This window comes from Dendrobates tinctorius, unplaced genomic scaffold (genome assembly GCF_039654945.1).
Source record: "Dendrobates tinctorius isolate UK_male_01 unplaced genomic scaffold, ASM3965494v1 ptg000084l, whole genome shotgun sequence".
Lineage (NCBI taxonomy): Eukaryota > Metazoa > Chordata > Amphibia > Anura > Dendrobatidae > Dendrobates > Dendrobates tinctorius.
Window position 1 is genome coordinate 12065432 of NW_027361752.1, and position 23014 is coordinate 12088445.

Sequence of the window (23014 nt, forward strand, 5' to 3'; positions counted from 1 at the left end):
AAGCCATATCATCAGGCTTCCTCGACCAAACATAACAGTTCCTTCAACTTCTTAATCCATTAGTCCTATTTTCCCTTGTTTCTTTCAGACCAATTTCACCCATAAGAGCCTACTCCATTGACTTTCATCTTATCTCTCCAAATCAGCCATTTCCAATCTTCTACTGTTCACTCTATGAACCTTCTTCTAACTTGAGCAGACGCTATTGAACTCTAGGCTTCCTCAACTTTTTTCGGTCCACCACGCTTGCATGGACATCTGTGATATCACTATTATGACACACATGAGTCACATCCACTGCCGTGTTTGTCGCACCAGAACTAATAGTCCTTGTGATGAGCCAACTTGTGGGGTCCAATATTTTGCTTGTACATCCACTTGTTGGCTTTTGAATGGATGGACGGACTTAATGTTATATTCTTCCAACTGTCATGGCACTCACATGATGTAGTTTGGCAATTTTCTTGGCCAAGAGACCTCTGTCAATGAGCTGTGTGAGCTTGTGTGATGCTGTTTCTCTTTTCTTGGGAAATCTTCTTTTTGGCTGCCTCTCTATTTGAACCAATGACGTTTCGCTTGGGAATCAACCTAACACACTGATTTATTATGGAATAAGTAAACAGGTTGTATTTTATAGTAAACAGTAAAAAAAAAAAGACTTTTCCACCACCAGGAGCAAAACAAAAACAATGCAGTGGCATGACAAAAAGCTGTATAACTAATCATTTGCTAAATAGTTGCATGTCAAATATATGAATGAGATAGCCAAGATGATTGTCTATAAAATGATGGTAGTCTTACATTCAAAGCAGAAGTGGATATGAGATCTGGAGCCTGAAATTCAAAAGTTAAAAACTTTGTTATACTTTGGCTCGTCAGTATATACGGTAATCATTTACAAGAGTTGTATTTTATCTTTGACTTTTTGGGCTTGAAAAAGTGCATAATGGCGGAAACACCAATGTATACTTGATGCTAGTTTTTCCCACAAAGAAAGCTATCCTGGGGTCTTAGCTCTTAGGTGACTATTAGGCAGTTTGGTGTGGTGGAAGGTCATACTGAGCAAGCATGGAAATGAGCTAATGGTGCATGAGATTCTCATTTAGTAAAGTTGTGAAATTCTTTTGTTATTCATGTGGGAAATTTATGAATAAATTGACAACTGGACATCACCGCTCCCCTTGTAAATAAGGTCGATCTTATCTGGTAATAGGAATGATTGGACAGTCTCATGTGAAGGACATGACCTATTGACAAGGGCAGTTGGGACATCTAGTTGTCAATTTAGTCATAAATTTCCAGGTAGAATCAGACAGGAACTGAGTAAGGAGGGATGTGATAAACGATGCCAAAGAGCCGCTATTGCATGCAATTTATTAAAGCACAGCCTAGACCCCTTAACATATCATTTATTTTGAAAAGACTTAAGAAACACCCAATTATTTCTATTTTTTCCTACTCGTTATGTTCACGGTACTCGTTCAAAGATTTTCTGGAACTTATTTAAAAAGAATCTGATTTACTGATTACAATAGTCATCTAAACTTTTGGTAAGTCTCGTCAGTATCCCCTCTGTATATATCTTTTCCTAGATGTGCATTTTGACTTTTAATTAAAATCGGTTGCGCAGCAACTCAGAAAAGCAATAGCCTTGTATTGCCAATAATGTATTGCAACACGTTGGTGTTTCCAAGCAACCGCACAGCATAGGAATCGTGAAGAAAAGGTAAGGGCAAAAGGGCTCAAATCAATTATGAGTAGGTAAACCACTTTGCCATGAAAGCTTGAAATATTTAGTTATCTCTCTGTGTTAGTTGTTGTGACCTAATATCAGTTTACTCCATTTTTAATAACAGGCTGGCATTGGAAAAAGCTGAAGTCACTTAAGATAGAACTAATAATAAGAGAAGCAGGAGTAAAAAAACAGAAATCATAACATTGGAAAATAAAAAAATGTATTTAAAGCAATAAAAAGATATTGTAAGTGCTTTAATATATAGAAATCAATGTTATGCTATGACTAAGCTCCCGGTGCAAAAACCAAACTGATCCACGGGGCCCTTTTTTATCTAACAGAGGTCAAAAGAAGGTCCTTTATTGCAGGGTCCAGCTACCATATTTTTTAATTATATGGTGTAGTGCTGCAAGCTGAGTTATTTTTGAGGCCAAATTAAGAGAAACGCATGGAAAAATTTTCATTCAGAATAGATGGACAATTTTCATCCATTTTCCATTCGTATGCAATTAACATGTCATCCATATGTCTGTTTGTACATATGCATGGCATCTGGTTTCATAAATCAGCAGTAAATAAACTGTACCAGGCCAAATGTAGTTTCCTATGTTACGAATTGCAATTTATTAAAATCGGATTTTATATAACTGATCCTTATGTGATCCGATTTTGTGAGCATTCAAAGATTAGATAGGCGAATCTCATCAGAAATATGGTAAAGACTAGTGCATGCTGCAATCTTATTCACACTAAAGCCCCCGTTACACACTGCGATATCGCTAGCAATATCGCTGTAAAGTCACCGATTTTGTGATATCGCTGCATGTGATACTTACCTCCGACCGGCTCCCCCGCTGCCCATCGTTGGTCGCGCGAGAAGCTCCTGTATCATTTCTCGTCGTCAGCTTCCTGGGGAGCTTCCTGTGGCTCCGACGAGCGACGCGTGGAGCCAGGCAGGAGGACGCAGGATCGCCGCATCTGACAGGTAAGTAGCGATCCCCGTCCCCAGCGATGTCGCTGGTGAGATCTGCCCATGTGGCAGCTCACTAGCGACCACCTAGCGATGCACCAGCGATCCTGACCGCGTCATATCGCTAGTTGGGATCGCTGGTGCATCGCTAGGTGTAACGGTACCCTTAGTCGGTGTGTAAAAACTGTTATCTAATGTTGGTCCGAGTGCAGTCCAAGTGTTAGGAAATTTTAACATGGACAGCTCACACCATATATCCATTATTATGTGTGCCTTACACTTCAGGATGACTTACACAGTAACATCTTAGGCTGGTTTCACACTTGCGTTTTTTTGGGCTGTTTTTTGCGCAAAAAAAGCTTACTTTTTTTTTCCTATTCTTTACATGGGTGCGCATACACATGTGTTTGTACATGCATGCATTTTTTGTAGTGGATTTGTGCTAATTGAATCATGAAAATTTCTGATTCACTGGAATCAGAAATGTTTGGGAAATTGGTAAGGAAATCCATTAGCTACAGATTTATTTGTTCATCTCTATTTAGGACTGCTGAGACATTGGGGTTGGGTGTAAGTTCTGAATCTTCTATAGATTCACCCCTATAACCAATGCTAATACAAGTAGCAAGCAGAAATCAGAAAGTCAGGGGGCTGGTCAACTGAATGTCGGGTGAGACAACAATCGTCCATGTCTGATTTTGGACTGCCGATCAAATTGTTCTCCCAAAGATAGACCACCAGTAGAGATGTTTGCAGTGTACCTTTCTCATATAGAACACAGGAGAACTCGGTTGAACAAGCACCCCTGTGCATGTGATAAACGGCCAGAAGGGCTGGCAGCCAAACAATCGTTGGAAACATCATTTTACAGACATTTCATTTGTATGGGGGCCTTGAGGCTACATTCACACATTTGTGTTTTACCTTTCGAGAGACACATAACTTTATTTCAGATGTCATCTTGGTTTCCTCCGGGTTTTTTTCACATCCCTTTGTTCACTGAAGCAGGTCGACCATCTGAACTAATTGCATCCATTGACTATAAATAATGTATTAGTTAAAAACAAATGAAACTCGGATGGATCTCTGCAGTGCAAAGTCTGTCTTCAGTGTGTCATCCATTTTAGATGAATTCCCACAGACGTTACTGGCTGCATAAAGCCCCCGTTACACACTGCGATATCGCTAGCAATATCGCTGTAAAGTCACCGATTTTTGACATTGTAGCGATATTACTAGTGATATCGCTGTGTCTGATACTTACCTCCGACCGGGCTCCCCCGCTGGTTATCGCTGATCGCGCGAGAAGCTCCTGGATCATTCCTCGTCAGCCACTTCCTGCGGCGCTTCCTGCTGTGACGATGAGCGATGCGTGGAGCCAGGCGGGAGGACGCAGGATCGCCGCGTCTGACAGGTAAGCAGCGATCCCCGACCCCAGCGATGTCGCTAGTGAGATCTGCCTGTGTGGCAGCTCACTAGCGACCACCTAGCGATGCACCAGCGATCCTGACCGCGTCATATCGCTGGTCGGGATCGCTGGTGAGTCGCTAGGTGTAACGGTACCCTTAAACTCATGCACATAACAGATGCGAGAAGGACAGGCGCTGAGTCTCAAAGACCAGAGACATGGATCCATTTTTAAAACAGATGCGTGTATGGATCAGTGAAACTCTATGGGTGAGTGTCCTATCCAAGAAAAAAAGGACAACACTAGGATGTTTCACATGTATGTGTGAATGTAGCCTGGTTCAAGCAGCTGCATCCAAACTTGGGCCAGTCCCAGTCAAAGCCCTATGCTTGTGTGCTCGCCTGCAGAAACACGGCCTCCCATCTTCCTTTGTGAGTATCTAGAGCTAATGAGTTAAACAATTGTAAAACTCATTACTTAAAGGTCTGTCTGCTGACTGGAAGAAAGCAAGTAGGAGCCAGCTGTTGTCTGGACTGATAAGCCTGGGTAACATAAAACATCAGCATCTACAGAGTTTATGTGTCACCCCAAGAAAACACATCATCTGATAAATTACGTGGGAAAGAGGATGAATTACAATGTAGTGTTACTAATCCATACAACAATGGCCATCTGCTTGGTGTAATTCAGGTTATTGCTTGGACAATAGATTTGATGAAAGCGCCGGTATCTTCATTAACAGACCAGCAGGCTGATTATTTATCTAGCGTTAAGAGAAAATGTAGCTAATGTCAGTCATTAGCAGTCATACTCATCTGTTTCAAGCCCATTAGTAAAGTACAACTAATGAAGTTACACAAGTTGAAAAAAAGACTTAATTAGAATCATTTCGTTCCACTGTAAGTCCGTGCAGTGAATTTGTGGGACAATTCTTCGACAAGATAGGGTTGGTTTGTTTGTATGGGTTTTTTACAAGAAGAAAGGGCTCAGAAATCTGATTTCATTAAAGGAACAATCTAGAAAATCCAGTGTATTGTGTTATACATAATGCAGAGTCTAAATGAGCTGTGGATGACTTTTATCTCTGGCTTTCCTTAGGGTCCCATTACATTTAGCGATGCACCAGCAATCCCGACAATGATAGGACCCGGTCAGGATCGCTGGTGCATCGCTACATGGTCACTAGTGAGCTGCCAAACAGGCAGATCTCACCAGCGATGCAGCAGCAATCAGTCGGCGGTCGCTCTTACCTATCACACCGCAGCGATGATTACGACTTCCGCATGCGTCGCTAGTCAGCGCCAGCGGGACGCCAATGATGAAAAAATGGCCCAGGCCGCTCCAGCGCAATCAGCGATATCCAGCAGGGGGGACGGTCGCAGGTACGTGTCACACAAAGCGAGATCTCTAGCGATATTGCTGTTGCATCAAAAAATCGGTGATGCTTTAGCGATATCGCTAGCGATCTCGCTATGTGTGAAAGGCCCTTTAAGCCCCTGAATCATCTACCCTCTTTGACATCGTACATAGCAGAACATATGTTAGTTTTTACTGGAGTACTATTAATTACTAGGTAATGAGAATATTTGGGAGATGATTAAATGATCGTTGTACTTTTAGGCAATTTGATCTCAAATAGTAGATTGTCTTATATTTTGCATATCTGAGAGCATGTTCACTCTGCCGGTACCATTATAGACTATGCTCGTTGGCGCAAGCATCCGAATACTGTTTTGAGGGAGGTTCAGACATATACCCTGATGGGGCCATTGAGGCCACAGTTGCCTAAACACAATGTGAATGCACTCTTAAAGGTATTCTGTCCCCAGGTTTTTGCTACCTCATCTGAGAGCAGCATAATGTAGGAAAAGAGACCCTGATTCCAGCACTTTGCCACTTAGTTTACTGGGTGCAGTAATAGAGACACAATCAGTGTTCTGATGTAGCAGAACTCAAAAAGCTGACTACCCACACCACAAATTTCAATCAACACTGTCTATTGACAGTAAGCTGCTTATCAAAGAAGGGGGTGGAAATAGACCAGTGAACTATGGTCAGGGAAATGATAATCTCCAAGTGTTAAAATATTTATTGTAAGTAAACAATTGCACACAGCCCAATAAATGACACATCACTGAATTCACTCTCTCAGCTGCTAACTCATGCTGTCTTCAAATTACATAGCAAAAATCGGATGACAGATTCCCTTTAAGTATAATCAGGCAATGTTAGCAGATCTTTATCTCCTACTCCTGATTTCCCATACACAGGCATAACATAGAGATAGACTTTCAGTTAGGTGAAGTATTAGACAATTGCAAGAGTAATATTTACTAGTTCCTGCTCCTATCACTATAGGAGCAGGAACTAGTAAACATTGCTCTTGCAATTGTCTAAAGCCCCCATTACACACTGCGATATCGCTAGCAATATCGCTGTAAAGTCACCGATTTTGTGACGTAGTAGTGATATTGCTAGCGATATCGCTACATTTGATACTTACCTCCGACCGGCTCCCCCGCTGATTATCGCTGGTCGCGCGAGAAGGTCCTGGACCGTTTCTCGTCGGGAGCTTCCTGCTGGGCTTCCTGTGGCGCCGACGAGCGACGCGTGGACGCGGGCGGGAGGACGTCAGGATCGCCGCGTCTGACAGGTAAGTAGCAACCCCCGACCCCAGAGATGTCGCTGGTGAGATCTGCCTATGTGGCAGCTCACTAGCGACCACTTAGCGATGCACCAGCGATCCATATCATTGTCGGGATCGCTGGTGCATCGCTAAGTGTAACGGTACCCTAATACTTTGCCTAAAACTGAAAGCCTATCTCTATCTGAATGCTATCAAAATTAGTTGATAGCAAGTGTCCTTTAGTACTCTACATTTGGTGCAAATAATTCAATAAGTCTACAGGGTGGAGCTTGTAGATTTGGTATTAACATGTTTGACTAATCACATACCCTGCTAGCATGTAGATGAAGCTGATAAATAATGTATTCTGAGTTCAAGACCTCCATTACATATGAAATTCACAAAGAAAGCAAAATGAAAAGTTTCCCAGTAGTCGGAAATGATTTAATGTCCCTTTAAAGCTGTAATGAACATTTCACATGGCCTCCCCCTTAGTTATACAGGGAGGCATAAATTGTAGCCATTCTCTTTGCAACGGTTTCGACATCTTCCATCTAAACTAACACTAAGACTTGCGTAATCTGAAATTATTCTGTATTCCTGTGTTACCATTTATCTTAATCATATTACATGCCTGTTTTTTTTTTCTGAATATTTTCCCTTAAGCTTTTAATATCAAATGGACAATCATGTAAAATCATTGCTTTTAACAAGTGCAGCAGAGGGAGAATATGTGCAGCACAGATGGCGTAAGGAACGAGAAAATGGTTCTGCATATGTTATGCAAATGAAATTGGGTGCTATGCATCGGGAGAATTATAAGAATGAATGTGCGCCTAGTGAGCGCAGATTGACTTTTGAAGGAGTCGACGTGGGCTGTGCGGAGATTATCGAGAGGTGTGAAATTTCACTCTGCAGAAGGAGCTGCAAAGGGGAAAAAATAAAAAGTTGAATTCTTGTAAGTTCAGGACAGATATCTTTTAAATTCACTGTACACAATCTGCCTAAGGGTAAAAATGTCACACAGTAAAGCTGTGCAGGAGAAGCTGCCATTCTGCCATTATTTAGCATAACCTTATAGGCAAACTGGATATTTTATATGTTTAACAGAGACATATATCACTCTCGCCAACCACCTTCAGGCGTTGAAGTCTCCAGTACAACAATCCTTATGACAAAAACGATTCACGTTGGTAAGAATAATACAAAAGATAATTATCCATTTAGCGATGCACCAGCAATCCCGACAACAATACAACCTGGTCAGGAGAGCTGGTGCATCGCTAAATGATCGCTAGTGAGCTGCCACACAGGCAGATATCACAGCGATGCAGCAGCGCTACAGCGGACGATACTTACCTTTCAGACGTCCTCCCACCCGCCTCCACACGTCGCTCATCGGCGCCATGGGAAGCCCAGCAGGAAGCGCCCGATGAGAAATGAAGCCGGCCGATCTCGCGCGATCAGCGATGGACAACAGGGGAGCCGGTCAGAGGTAAGTATCACACATAGCGATATCGCTAGCGATATCGCTATATCGTCACAAAATCGGTTGTGTTATAGCGATATTGCTAGTGATATCGCTATGTGTAAAGCCACCTTAAGTCGAGAAGGATAACGGCACATCATAGATTGGGCAGCACGTTGGCTCAGTGGTTAGCACTGCAGCCTTGCAGAGCTGGGGTCCTGGATTCAAATCTAACCAAGGACAACATCTGCAAGTTTATGCTTTCCCCGTGTTTGCGTGGGTTTCCTCTGGGTTCCCCGGTTTCCTCCCACATTCCAAAGACATACTGATAAGCAATTTAGATTGTGAGCCCCATTGGGGATAGAGAAGATAAAGTGTGCAAACTGTAAAGCGCTGCGGAATATGTTAGCACCATATAGAAAATAAAGATTTTTATTATTGTAATATGCTCCTCAACACTGAAATTGCAAAACCAAGAAGGAAAAGTTGTGGAATTATGGAACTCATAGGATACATAAACATGATAACGATATGCAAATGGTGAGGAAATGGAAACAACATTTTCAAAACTTGATTTTTTCGTTATCGAGCATGAGCACCAAGAATAAAAATCTCCACACATAAACACATTGGCATGAAAAAATGAGGTTACTAATAATTGTCTGAAGGATTTTCTGCCACACTGACTGCACCTGTGCACATAGATCATCAGGATCTGCTGCTGGCAGCTTCTTTTGCAACTGTTGACAAATGATGTCCCAGATGTGAATGATTGGAGACAAGTCTGGAGATGCTGCAGGCCATGGTAACACATTGAGACAATGCAGACTGCTCACAGTAGTATGTGCAACATGCAGCCTGGTGTTGTTGTGTTAAGAAAAAGATTTTGGTAGATTTTGGAGAAATGGCAGCACTTTGGGTGTCACAAAAAAAATCAATGTAACGCTTAGCTATTAGTGCACCTGGAATGAAGACTTGGAGCATATCATGTATCTACACATCATAATCGTGGGTGTAGGACAGATGTGATATTCCCTCCAGATTGCTTTTCAAGGCATTTACCCCTTGGTCCCTTCAGACTCAAAGAAAGGTGCATAGTTACGCATGTTGTTTTGCAAGTGAAATTAGACATCACATACCAAACCTATGATGTCAAGCAGTGTCTACACAAGCCACAATATTGGGCTTCAAGTCAGACATGCAGCTACATGCGTTTCATTGACCTAATGTCACTACTGTTGAAAGCTATGATAATGCAGATCAAGAGAGCAATGAAGGCTAAATATGCTATGGCCTGCAGCCTCTCTGTATTCATCATCCATCAAGTACATCTGGGATGACATTTTTTGGCAATTGCAAAGGCAGCTGCCAGCAACTGATCTTGATGACTTGTGCATCCAAGTGCATTTAACGAGGCAGAACATTTCTCAGACAATCAATAATCATCTCACTGATAGCATGCCGAGATGAGCAGGTGCAAGGATTTCTGCCCATGGTGTACATACTTGAAACTGAAAAAATACACTTGTTTTGAAAAAAAAATGTTTCTGGTTTTTTTCATGACTCACATATCATTGACAAAGCTATTAAACTGATGATTATGATAATTCCACAACCTTTTCTTTTGGGTGATGGAATTTCAATGTTGATGCGTGTAAAACCTTCCCTCACATATACATAGAATGGGACGTTAACTGAAAAGATGACCAAGCAAAGTCTAAGCTCAGTGCTAGGGCAAAGTAGGTAGCGGAGTAGATAGAGTACGATAGGTAGCCATAATGGCACAATTAGCGTGCGTATTACAGGATTAATCAAAGCTGATGGTTTACTAAATTTCCACCAGCATATTGCTGCACTTCAGTCTTAAAAAATAGGAAGACAAGCCTTGGGTTTGGGGAGAACGTGTCCAACACTTCACAAAACTACAAAACTATGCAGGAGGGGAAAGGTTGACTGTAGTCAGTAAATTTACTAGAATTTATACCAGAAATTGGAGTAAATTATAGTAGAATATTAAAGCCAGAGGAAGCCGAATTTGCCTCTAAATAAGTCTGGACCCCAGAGATCATATGAGTAAAGGTACTGTTACACATAGCGACGCTCCAGCGATCCCGATAACGATATGACCTGGTAAGGATCGCTGGTACGTCGCTACATGGTCACTAGTAAGCTGTCTTACAGGCAGATCTACTCAATGACGCAGCAAGGATCCGGTGATCCGTATAACGACCTCGGCGGTCGTTGGGACCTTGTCACACAGCAGCTATTCTGACGACTCACGCCTGCGTCCATAATTTCTGAGTCGCCAATGAGGTCGCTCATCAGTGTCAAACACAAAAATGCATGCTGGGCAGTGGGACGCCAGCGATCAAAAAATGGCCCAGGACATTCGAGCATGATCAGCGAGATCGCAGCGGGGGCCCGGTCTCCACTATGTGTCACACATAGCGAGACAGCTGGCGAGGTCACTGTTGCATCACAAAACCTGTAACGTTTCAGCGATCTCGCTAACTATCTCGCTATGTGAGACGGGGGCTTAAGACCTGTGCATAAATGCCTGTGCAAAACAAATGTCTTCCAATATGTCTCTGAAAGATAAGAAAATTGATTTATGGTTAAAGGTCAAGGCCATATTATAAAAAAGGACAGAATTTGATTCCATGCCATTAGTTCTGGAAAGTTTTTCCTGATGTCATATGTCTGGATATCTTGTTACTGGCACTAATTATTATGAACCTTACCCTGAACTAGAATATTGATATATGTATGACCTCTTACAATACGAGGTTCACCTTCTGACTTATCATAACTTGCATCGCAATCAGGTCAGTTCCATCAAAATCTCAAACAAGCAATCAATATTTCACCTCACCAAGGAAAGTCCAAACTCTCCACATTGTAACAGCTTGCAGAGTCTTTACATGTTTGTTTCATAATGACAGGAAAACATTATTTTTGTAGCAAAAATGGAAAATCTCCAGGGCATTAATAATTAAAAAACCTATTTATTATAAGTTAGGAAATAATATTTTTCTGCCGACTTTTACTTTTTTCTGCTGATACCTTCTTCCCATCTGTGAACCATCACTGTCAGTTAAAAATAATGAATCATCACATATGTTGACGAATATAATATAGAAGTAGTCATCCCCCAAAGACCGATTTTAAGCTACATTAGTCTTTTTCTCCATAAATAACAAGCATATAAGTCTTACAGAGGAAGAGATTTCAAGCTTTTCAAGTGTCTCCGAGTTTTTTCGGTGTTATCAGCTGATTAACTGCAACACCGGTGCTTGATTCAAGGCAAATGATGCCTTAAAGTGGTGAAGTCATTTTATGACATAATGGCATAGCTTTGGTCACTGCCATTTCAAATAAACAAACAGTGAAAGCAAATTTAAGAAATATTTTATTCTATCTTATTAAAGAAGTATGATACTTTTTACTCTTATAATACACTTCTCGCTCTACACTGGAACCTGACACTTCACTTCTTTATATCTGTCTGTCTGTCTGTCTGTCTATCTATCTACTTTTATCTATTGGACACAAAACATTTTGATAATGAACACATTATATTAGCCATTTAGGACTAATTCCTATTTGTTAACCCTCCATCAGGCGCAATAGATCTGACAGGCACACAGTAATTAGTTTCACTTCTCTCTCCTTGCCCACTTATCAGAAAACCCCACCCCTCCTAGTTATCTCCTGACTCTACAGGCTCTGTGAAACCTGATATCACAGTGACTCAGCAGACCTTCTAGTGAGCAGATATCAACACTTTGGCTTCTCAGGCACATTGCGCCTGATTTCAACACAAATTGAAAGGTTAGTATTTTCTTTTTTTATTCATCACGATTGTGTATTTAGCTTGTTTTATGAAGGATTAATGCTAAGTTAGTGTACATAAGTACTGTTTTCTTAGACAAAAGGAGGGTGGCTTCTAAGGCACATTGCGCCCTAACACATACTCTTTCTCTCTTGCTTCAGATTTTCTGCTGCAATGGCCAGAAAACAGTATGATTCATCTAAACCCCTTCATTTAGAAGAAATGAAGATTTTTTTGTTAGAAGATGATGAGGAAGAACCAGCAGTAACTGAGGATTTAGAGGAATCTAGTGACATTTCATCTGAAGATGAGGCAGCAGAATGTAACACTGATTCTGGAACAGAGCAGGATGGTGATGACACTGATACAGAGGAAACAGACACAGATCTAGCTTATTATTTGGGCAAAGATAAAAATACAAAGGACGTCCCAAGGACGTTCCAGAACAAACACCGACTCTACCACCTTCTAAAAGACGCAGTTGTACTACCTGCTCATTTGTATCTGGTTTCAGAAGACTTTCTAAATATGACTGCAAAATATGTAAAGAATCAATCTGCCTTTCCCATGCAACTTTCGTCTGCCAGCCTTGCTTTTCTAAGTGTACCTGTGCTGCTTCTGCTGCAATTGAAACCACTGAAGATGAGTAGAAAATAATTAAGTAACATCTAAGTGCAATATCCTTTAAGTTTTTTTCCATAATTTTATATTTAAGCAATAGTTAAGTAAAGATAACTGGAGCCTATTTGGCGGTACTACTGAAAAGTGGTACTTTTAGTTTTAATAAGTTTATGGTTAATAAATGGTTTTTTTTGCATCTGATTTGGTGTAATCTCTTTTAATACATTCCTATGAAGGTCACTGACTACTTCTATAGTCCTGAAATTGAAATATGTAGCTACTATAGGTGGTTTTCTGACCTGTGCTTGTCAGGCACATTGCGCATGAACTGAGGAGAATCTATATTGCGCCTGACGGAGGGTTAAAGTGAATTAAGCATATGAACATAAAAAATAAAGTTTATTCAAAGGATTAATTGAAGAATTCACTCCATTGAGCTCAGTAATGAGCACGAACTGTCAGTTATGGGGTAATGTTGCCATTCGCTAATATCTTCAATATTGTACAGTTGAAAATATGAATTAAAGACTATATATCATTTATCTATTTCTTGTTAAGATAGAGTAAAGATTTTCTTTTTTTCTGGAACTAGGTAGATGCAAACTAAAGGTACTGTCACACTTAGCGATGTACCAGCAATCCCGACCAGCGATATGACGCGGTCAGGATCGCTGGTACATCGCTAAGTGGTCGCTAGTGAGCTGCCACACAGGCAGATCTCACCAGCGACATCGCTGGGGACGGGGGTCGCTACTTACCTGTCACACTAGGCGATCCCGCTTCCTCCCGCCCGCGTCCACGCTCGTCGCTCGTCTCTCCACAGGAAGCGCCGCAGGAAGCTGACGACGAGAAACAGTCCTGGACGTTCTCGCACGATCAGCGATAACCAGCGGGGGAGCCGGTCGTAGGTTAGTATCAGACATAGCGATATCGCTAGCAATATCGCTATAACGTCACAAGTTATAGCGATATTGCTAGCGATATCGCTTAGTGTAACAGGCCCTTAAGGCCACATTCAGATGACTGTTTTTTGTGTATACTTGATATCAGTGATTTTCACTGAGAGGACTAGCACCTGTGATAGTCTATGGGGTCATTCACGTGCCCACTATTTTCCTCAGACTGAGTGGAAAATATCGGAGACATGTCCAACTAAATCCAAGTGAAGTCCAATTTTCACAGACAGGATGGAGAAGGTGGAGAAATTGCTTTGTCTAATTTCTCCACGTATGAGAACATCAGATGACATTCGTACCACACTCTGATCAAACTCTTATCAAAGTCGGATCAGAATAAAAGATCTGATTTTCTCATATGCGAAAAAATTGGAGTTATAAATAGGGCCGGCACAGTGGCTCAGTGGTTAGCATTGCAGCACTGGGGTCAACGGTTCAAATCCCCACCAAGGACAACATCTGCAAGGAGTTTGTATGCTCTCCCCGTGTTTGTGTGGGTTTCCTCTGGTTCTCTGGTTTCCTCCTACACTCCAAAGACATATTGTTAAAGGATTTAGATTTTGAGCCACTGGGACCGGACCATGCAGCTACATAGAAATATATGTGGCCGCACGCTCCGGTCCGAGTGCCGGCGGCACTGCCAGGTTTTCATGCGAGAGACTCACACGAGAATCATGCAAGCCTCTCGCAAGTGAGTATGAGCCCTTAGGCAGAGTGGCAATAATAGGGAACCTTGATTTTCTGTAACCCTCTGACCTTACAGTTGAACAGCACTTGCTTGTATGATGAACCATTTTTACAATCAAACATTTTATTTATAAACATTTTCTATAAAGGTGATCCTCCTCTTTCAATTCACCTTTAGGGGTACTATTAGGGTAGTACATTTAAATTTGCCCTAATTTGGCTAAGGATTCCAATTTCTTAGGGGGAATACGCCACCAGGTTTTTGTTACCTCATCTGAGAGCAGCAAAATGTAGGCATAGAGATCGCCATTCCAGCGATATGCCACTTACTGGACTTTATGCTGTCCTTTTGATACAATCCCTGTTTTCTCTGTAGCAGATCTAGCAGTGATCAAAATGCTGAGCTATGTATAACCGCGCCCAAACCGGTGACTGGCAGCTTTCTGTGTACAATGTGCACTATTAATAAGTGGTGGGGGAGGGGTTACACAGAGCTCTTGACTGGGGAGGACTACATGGCAGCAGGTTTACTATTACTCTGCTGATAAAACATTTTCTCAAAAATACAGCAAACAGACCAGCAAATGGCACATCTCTGGAATCAGGGTATCTGCCCCTACTTTATACTGTGGCCAAAAAAACAAGTGTAAGGCCCAGTCCATGGCCAACATGTATCAGACACTGTACGTATGATTCTATCCAGCTATTTTTGATTCTGAAACATTTCAATGTTTCAAAGATAAGCAAAATTTAAAAGCCACCAGAAACCAAGCTTCATGAAAGACTAATTGGACAGGCGGGTCCCCAGTGGCCTCTCACTGCGCGCTGCCAGTAGCTGATAGATCTCTTCCTATACATGCATGCAGCTATCACCTGTGTCTCTGTAAGGCCGGGATCAGACTTGCGAGTGTGATGCGAGAAACTCACGCAAGTCTCTCACGTCAATACCTGGCGCTGCCACCGGCACTCAGGAGCGGAGTGTGCGGCTGCATAAAAATACATCGTGCGGCAGTTTCAATGGTGCTCGGTGCTGCAGGGGGGCTCTGGCGACAGTATGTGAGAGCCGGGGCTCTGAGATCTCGCCTCCCGAGAGCTTGGGACGAAATCATGTTGCTAAGATCTCAATCTGCATGTGCATCATCTCCAGTGGCCATTTTCCTGGAGGCCACAGCATCAAGGCAATAAAATTGCAGGGGCTTCCACTGTAACTGCTCCACCAGCCACACCAGGCTGGGATGGGAGCGGGATCATCGCCCTGCAGTGTCGGGCCACCGGAAGAATTGCCCGACTCCTGCTGCCACCAACGCTGACGATCCCCATGAGTAGGATGAATTCAGGACTGTAAGAAGGACCCCATTTGCCTCATTAATTTTTTTCCCCCACTTTCCTTCTGAATATTTGGGGTGCATCTTATGGTCTGGTGCGTATTATAGTCCAAAAAATACGGTATATTTTTTAGCAGTGTCAGTACAGATTTCTGGATAACTTGAGCAAAAGTAAGAAAAGACACAGATGTATAATGTTGTTTTAGCATCTGTGCTTATTGAGGTACATTGCAGTGAGCTGTAGCATTCAGATAGGTAACGTTTTGCCTTGTGCATAAAGCTTTCTTATTCTGTCAACAGCTGAAAATAGTTATTCTTGCCCATAACATTGCCCGTTCATTGGAAAGATTTATTCTGGTAATACACTTTGATCTGGATTTTCTGTTAGGTCCAGAATGCAATAATAAATATCATCTAGTGCCAATGTGTTCCTCACATTAGGCTTAAATATTAATGAGTTCTAGATTGTTTCAGTCCATCTTTTCTATATTTAATGCACACAGCTCATTTATATATAATACGGAGGATTATTTAGTTTGCGTTAGGTACACATTGACAGCACTTGTGTTCCTATGCTTTGTAGGTGACCATATCTTTTTTTACCAGAAGAATAATTCACCATTGTGATTATAGTTAACATTCAGCTAATTCCAGGTTTTTCAAAGGTGGTGTAAAATATAAGAACATATAGGGCTCCGTCACACATAGCGACGCACCAGCGATCCCGACAGCGATATTACCTTGTCAGGATCACTGGTGTGTCGCTACATGATCGCTGGTGAGCTGCACTAATACACACACAAGGAAAGTCACAAACAGGGAAAAACACCACTTAGCTTTGCTCTGTTGCTATTGCTCCCAGCAACAGAGTACGACACCAAAGTTCAGCTTCACCCCTGAAGCTCGATACCTGAATTCAGCTTCCTCCTGAAGCTATTACACCAGAGCTCCACCTGAGCTACCAGGAACTCCTCTCTGTAGATCCTTCCTTCACCAGACTTGGTTGGAAATGAGCAATATCACCAACCGTGAGTGAGACCACCTGCAACTCCTTTATAGGTAGGAGCCAGGGAACCACACCTGCTTCATAATCACGTGCAATAACACTAGCGGCCACCGGGGCAACTAAATTAAAGTAACGAGAGTGTAATGACCCTAACGGCCACCGGGGCAAAACTAGAACTGAAACAACCACAGTATAATGACCCTAATGGCCACCTGGGGCAAAGCTAACTTTAAGCAAACAGCTTAACGGAAAAAAAAAGGTTACTTGTACAAAGTCTGTCATAATCCAACCTGGATCATGACACCTTAGTTACCAGCGCGCTGATGCAGGGAGCTGGTAACCAAGGTACACATCGGGTTTCTAAGCGGAGCGCGGCACTTAGAAACCCGATGTGTACCTTGTCAAATGCAAATTAGGTTGCCGCACTCAATAGCAAGCTCCGACTTTGCTGCTGAAATGAAACTCACCTGTCTTTGTCATTCATAAGCTGGGGGAAGTGTGACAGGGTCCTGCATGTGATTATCACACATTGTGGGAGTTTTCTGCACAATGGACAGTGATGTCTGATGCTGGGAGCTTCCTCCCGTTGAAAAAACCCCCCGTGGAGACACTGAAAGGCACAGCGGATAGCCTCGGCCGACGGCGTCACTGTGAGCTAGCGTGGTGAGTGGGGGGCGTGGTTAAGCGGTGACGTCACCTGTCCGGGAATAACGGACGTGTGCAAGGGCCAATCCTGACGCGTTTTTTCACGATGTGTACCTTGGTTACCAGCTCCCTGCACCAGCGCGCTGGTAACTAAGAAACCCACTTATAAACCCGATGTATACCTTAGTTACCAGCGGCAGCTCGCTGATCGCTGGTCTCCCGCCTGTCACACGCAGTGATCTCGCTGGTGAGATCGCTGTTGCATCACAAAACTTGTGACTCAGCAGCGATCTCGCTAGCGAGATCGCTATGTGTGATGGGGGCTATATAGGGCTCATCATTTTGATAAGATGGCTTCTCCAGGACCTGAATATTGATTGTCTAATAGTAGGAACTGCTATCAATTTGTGATAGGTCTTTATAGAATCATAGAATGAGAGAGTTGGAAAGGACCTCCGGGGTCATCGTGTTCAACCCCCTGCTCAATGCAGGATTCACCTCCAGGGTCATCGTGTCCAACCCCCTGCTCAATGCAGGATTCACTAAGCCATCTCAGACAGATGTCTGTACAGCCTCTGTTTGAAGACTTCCATGGAAGGAGAACTCACCACCTCTCGTGGCAGCCTGTTCCACTCATTGATCACACTCACTGTTTTGTGAGGACCGTTTCCAACCTTCATGTCTCTCACAGATTGGTACAAGGTAAACTACAGTATGGTAAGCTCCAATTCTAGACTCTATTATTTATTATACCTATTTAGCATCCTTTATCATACTGAAAATTTATACAAAATAGGCATGATCTTCTAAAGCAAATTGATGATGTTTTTAGAGGATAGCGATCAATAATGTTGCACTTGAGATATTGTATTTTTTGCTTGTTTTGGGGGGGTTTGCCCTTTTGTATACTATACTATCGCTCATTTTGTATCGTTGTATTTTTATTGTAAGTCATACATGAAATAGACAGCGAAACCTGACCTATATCATAAGAGGGATAAAATGAACTCAAGCTGAATGTTAAACTCCATAAACACCACCGACAGCTGCAAAAACTGTGTTTAACTATTTTAGGAAAACTCTTTCATTTTTCAATTCACCTGCCAGATGTTTTTTGAGTCTTTGTGAGTGATAGAGAGCCTGTCTGGTCACATCAATCTGTCTACAATTGCCAGAATGCCTTAACCACCAGAACAGATGAATGACCAAAAGAAAAGAAAACCTGATAAATAAAGAATTGTCACTTCAAAACAGAGTTCTAAAAGAATGTGACTTTCTATGTTGCCATGGAGAATGAATGTTGAAGTGTGGTGACATCTTCATTGAAGGAAAATACAAATTCAGCGGTTTACCTTAAAAGAGAAAACCCATAAGTGATTTTCATCGATAAATACTATTACATCTTGACTAAACATAAACTTTAATAATGATTTCCCCTATTGTGTAAAGCACTTTTAGAAAATGAAATATTTTTGGTGAGAGGCTTTTTACTGCTCAGTCAACATTTATGCTTGTTGGTATAATATATAAAAAAAGACAAAAATGTGTTTTTTTTTATTGTCGAACTGTATACATAGTGAAAAAAATTGAAATTTTATTTCCCTAAAGAAATAAAAGAGTCGTCAAAATATATTGCATGAAAAAAATTGTCATGTTTAAGGCTAAGACTATTTGAAAACCAAGAAAATGAGCAACAAACTTTGGCCACTAAGATTATCTGGTCAATGCATTTCTTAATGATTGATGACATTCTTTGCCCATCAAATGACTTGCCATATTATTTCCATATTTCTATGTGATGCATATTGTACTTTCACTTAAAGGGAGTCTGTGACCCCAAATGTACTTTTCAAACTAACCACAGTGATTTGTAAAAGATGGAGCAACATGTAGAAATCATTCTTTTATTTTTATAGCTGGTTCTTCCATTGCCTCCAGAAAAAAGTATTGTAATAAGCAAATGAAGGGGCTCAATGCACTATTGGGGTGTGTAAATGCGTTTGTGCATAGTTCCACCTACTTATTAGATTACTGCCACTCCTTCTATGTTGATTGCCCCAGATCCAGTGCTGTTTGAAGATAAATCAATGTTATGTGATCCTTGTTCCTGTGCAGGAATGAGCACACAAATCACTCTCTCCTTGCTGCTGACATTACTTGCCTCCATTGCCATCACTTCACTAGCAGTGATTTCTGTGCTATCCCCTGGACTGAAGTGATACCAGAGGAGATGCACAATTTCACAAGCGAGAAGAGAGTGATTATTGTTCAGTTTCCTGCACAGGAACAGGGATCGCATAACAGAGATTTAACTTCAAAAACGGCTCCAGCACTGTCAATCAACTTAGAAGAAGAAATGAGCGAATATTGTCGGCTTCCTCCTTATTCAGCTCGCTAATAGAGCTTACCGAATAGCTGCAGCGGGTACCCAGTTTCATGGAGCACTCCCGATAATTTGGTGTCCGGAGCCGCTGTTGCATAAAGTTAGGTCCATATATATTTGGACAGAGACAACATTTTTCTAATTTTGGTTCTAGACATTACCACAATGAATTTTAAACAAAACAATTCAGATGCAGTTGAATTTCAGACTTTCAGCTTTCATTTGAGGGTATCCACATTAAAATTGGATGAAGGGTTTAGGAGTTTCAACTCCTTAACATGTGCCACCCTGTTTTCAAAGGGACCAAAAGTAATTGGACAGATTAAAAAATTGTAAATAAAATGTTCATTTCTAGTACTTGGTTGTAACTCGTTTGTTGGCAATGACTGCCTGAAGTCTTGAACTCATGGACATCACCAGACGCTGTGTTTCCTCCTTTATGATGCTCTGCCAGGCCTTCACTGCAGTGGTTTTCAGTTGCTGTTTGTTTGTGGGCCTTTCTGTCTGAAGTTTAGTCTTTAACATGTGAAATGCATGCTCATTGGGTTGAGATCAGGTGACTGACTTGGCCATTCAAGAATATTCCACTTCTTTGCTTTAATAAACTCCTGGGTTGCTTTGGTTTTATGTTTTGGGTCATTGTCCATCTGTAGTGTGAAACGACAACCAATCAGTTTGGCTGCACTTGGCTGGATGAGCACACAGTATGGCTCTGAATACCTCAGAATTCATTCGGCTGCTCCTGTCCTGTGTCACATCATCAATAAACACTAGTGACCCAGTGCCACTGGCAGCCATGCATGCCCAAGCCATCACACTGCCTCTGCCCTGTTTTACAGATGATGTGGTATGCTGTGGATCATCAGTTGTACCACGCCTTCGCCATACTTTTCTCTTTCCATCATTCTGGTAGAAGTTGATCTTGGTTTCATCTGTCCAAAGAATGTTCTTCCAGAACTCTGCTGGCTTTTTTAGATGTTTTTTAGCAAAGTCCAATCTAGCCTTTTGATTCTTGATGCTTATGAGTGGCTTGCACCATGCAGTGAACCCTCTGTATTCACTTTCATGCAGTCTTCTCTTTATGGTAGATTTGGATATTGATACGCCTACCTCCTGGAGAGTGTTGTTCACTTGGTTGGCTGTTGTGAAGGGGTTTCTCTTCACCTTGGAGATTATTCTGCGATCATCCACCACTGTTGTCTTCCGTGGGTGCCCAGGTCTTTTTGCATTGATGAGTTCACCAGTGCTTTCTTTCTTTCTCAGGATGTACCAAACTGTAGATTTTGCCACTCCTACTGTTGTAGCAATTTCTCGGATGGGTTTTTTTCTGTTTTTGCAGCTTGAGGCTGGCTTGTTTCACCTGCATGGAGAGCTCCTTTGACCACATGTTTCCTTCACAGCAAAACCTTCCAAATGCAAGCACCAAACCTCAAATCAACTCCAAGCCTTTTATCTGCTTAATTGAGAATGACATAACGAAGGGATTGCCCACACCTGTCCATGAAATAGCCTTGGAGTCAATTGTCCAATTACTTTTGGTCCCTTTAAAAACAGGGTGGCACATGTTAAGGAGCTGAAGCTCCTAAACCCTTCATCCAATTTTAATGTGGATACCCTCAAATGAAAGCTGAAAGTCTGAACTTCAACTGCATCTGAATTGTTTTGTTCAAAATTCATTATGGTAATGTCTAGAACCAAAATTAGAAAAATGTTGTCTCTGTCCAAATATATAAGAACCTAACTGTATGTCACGGCTGTGTGACAGTCATAACACATACATGGACAGCCTGTGTGTGGTGACTGTCACACAGCTGAGACACATGCAGCTGCAGTGCCAGACACCTGATTATTGGGAGCGTTCCAGGTATCCGGGTTCCCACTGCAGCTATTCGGTAAGCTCTATTAGCGAGCCGAATAAGGAGGGGTCTGATGATGTTCACTCATGTCTTCTTAGAAGGAGTGGCAGTAATCTAAATAGGTGAGTGGAACAGTGCACCGAGGCACTTAGCCACACCAGGGCTAAGATTAAAAAAAATGTTTCTTGTTGATCTCCTACATCGACATGTTGATAGCTTGAAGGGTAAATTTCTGGTGACAGACTCCCTTTAAATATGTTGAAATCAGCAATAAGATTAAATAGAATTTGTCAGTAGGATCAACCCTCCTATATGGGCATGCAGGTCACAGGAAGCTTAATAAAAAGATACCTTAATATCTGTGATCTGATGTATAATTTTCTTATATGAAAATGAGCTGTTCCAGGCTATGGGCCGGACACTGATGTGCATAAATAGCTCTCCAATGGAAGGTAGATTCTGTACAGGTTGTTGTAATCCAATAAAAATTGGAATCAGACCAACCAGAGCTAGACTCCCTCTCTCCCAGAACCACATGTCAGTCACAAGTTTCCCTCTATTGTATGTATGCCCTTGCTTTCTGAGACCGGTACAATACTGGAATGTATTTCATTGCTTTGTATTGAATCATCTATGTATCTGTTTTGCATTGAACTATTTTTTTTTCAAAAGTAAAGTTTCAATTCTTTACTTGCAAGATGCTCACAGGATCAGGGCTGTAGATCCCTCTGAGGATGTCCTAAATCTTCCAAATGCTAGAACAGAATAAATGATGCTGTAATGTAAATCATTAACGTGTAACCTAAAATCAAACTAAGCCTCAGATGTAAATCTCTTGGGCATATTTTTGATTTTGTAGTTTTTAAAAAAAATATGTATTTTACAAAAATGCAAACATTGATTTCTTAAAATTGTAAATGCAGTTTAGCATTTTTAATTATAATTCTAAATTCAAATTAAATTTTCATTTACACTTCTGAGACCAAGAATGATTTGTTGGATTATTTAAACTTCTGCATATGTTGCACTAATACTAACCTGGGGCTGTACAACCAAATCCAAAAGTGCCATTTTTTTTGGCCCTGAAGTGCTGGGGAGTATGCCATTTGGCATGTGTATATGAGTGCTGCTTCTAGCATGAATCACTCAGCCTAGTTGTCACTGTTTTTGGAATCGTTTTGTTAGCACAGTTAATTGATGCATTTTTAATGGTTTGAATAAATCTTTTTATATTTGAAGTAGGAAATTTGTGCTTTCAATTTTACATTTTGAAATTATGAAAATACTGGCATGTGCTTTTGGATGTACGTTTCTTAAAATGACAAAATATACACGTTGTTAATAAATAAAAATTGCTTTTTTAAGAATATCATAGAACCAAAATTGTAACAGGTTTCACATTCTACTTTTTTGTCGTAAGCCTCCTGTTTCCTTGATTTTTACATGGAAAGTAAAGGTTTTCCTACGAATTACATCTATCACCTATGTACGTGTCT

The 23014-nt window shown here is 41.5% G+C and overlaps 1 protein-coding gene and 1 long non-coding RNA gene across 6 annotated transcripts in view; one reads left to right on the forward strand and one right to left on the reverse strand.

The window, feature by feature from the left end:
• CADM2 (cell adhesion molecule 2) overlaps positions 1-23014 on the reverse strand; it is a 1004393-nt gene that overhangs the window by 122456 nt on the left and 858923 nt on the right. The window lies entirely within an intron of this gene.
• LOC141097349 (uncharacterized) lies at positions 11825-12861 on the forward strand. Its single transcript, XR_012233920.1, has 2 exons — positions 11825-12038; positions 12201-12861. It is a non-coding gene; the product is annotated as an uncharacterized lncRNA (long non-coding RNA).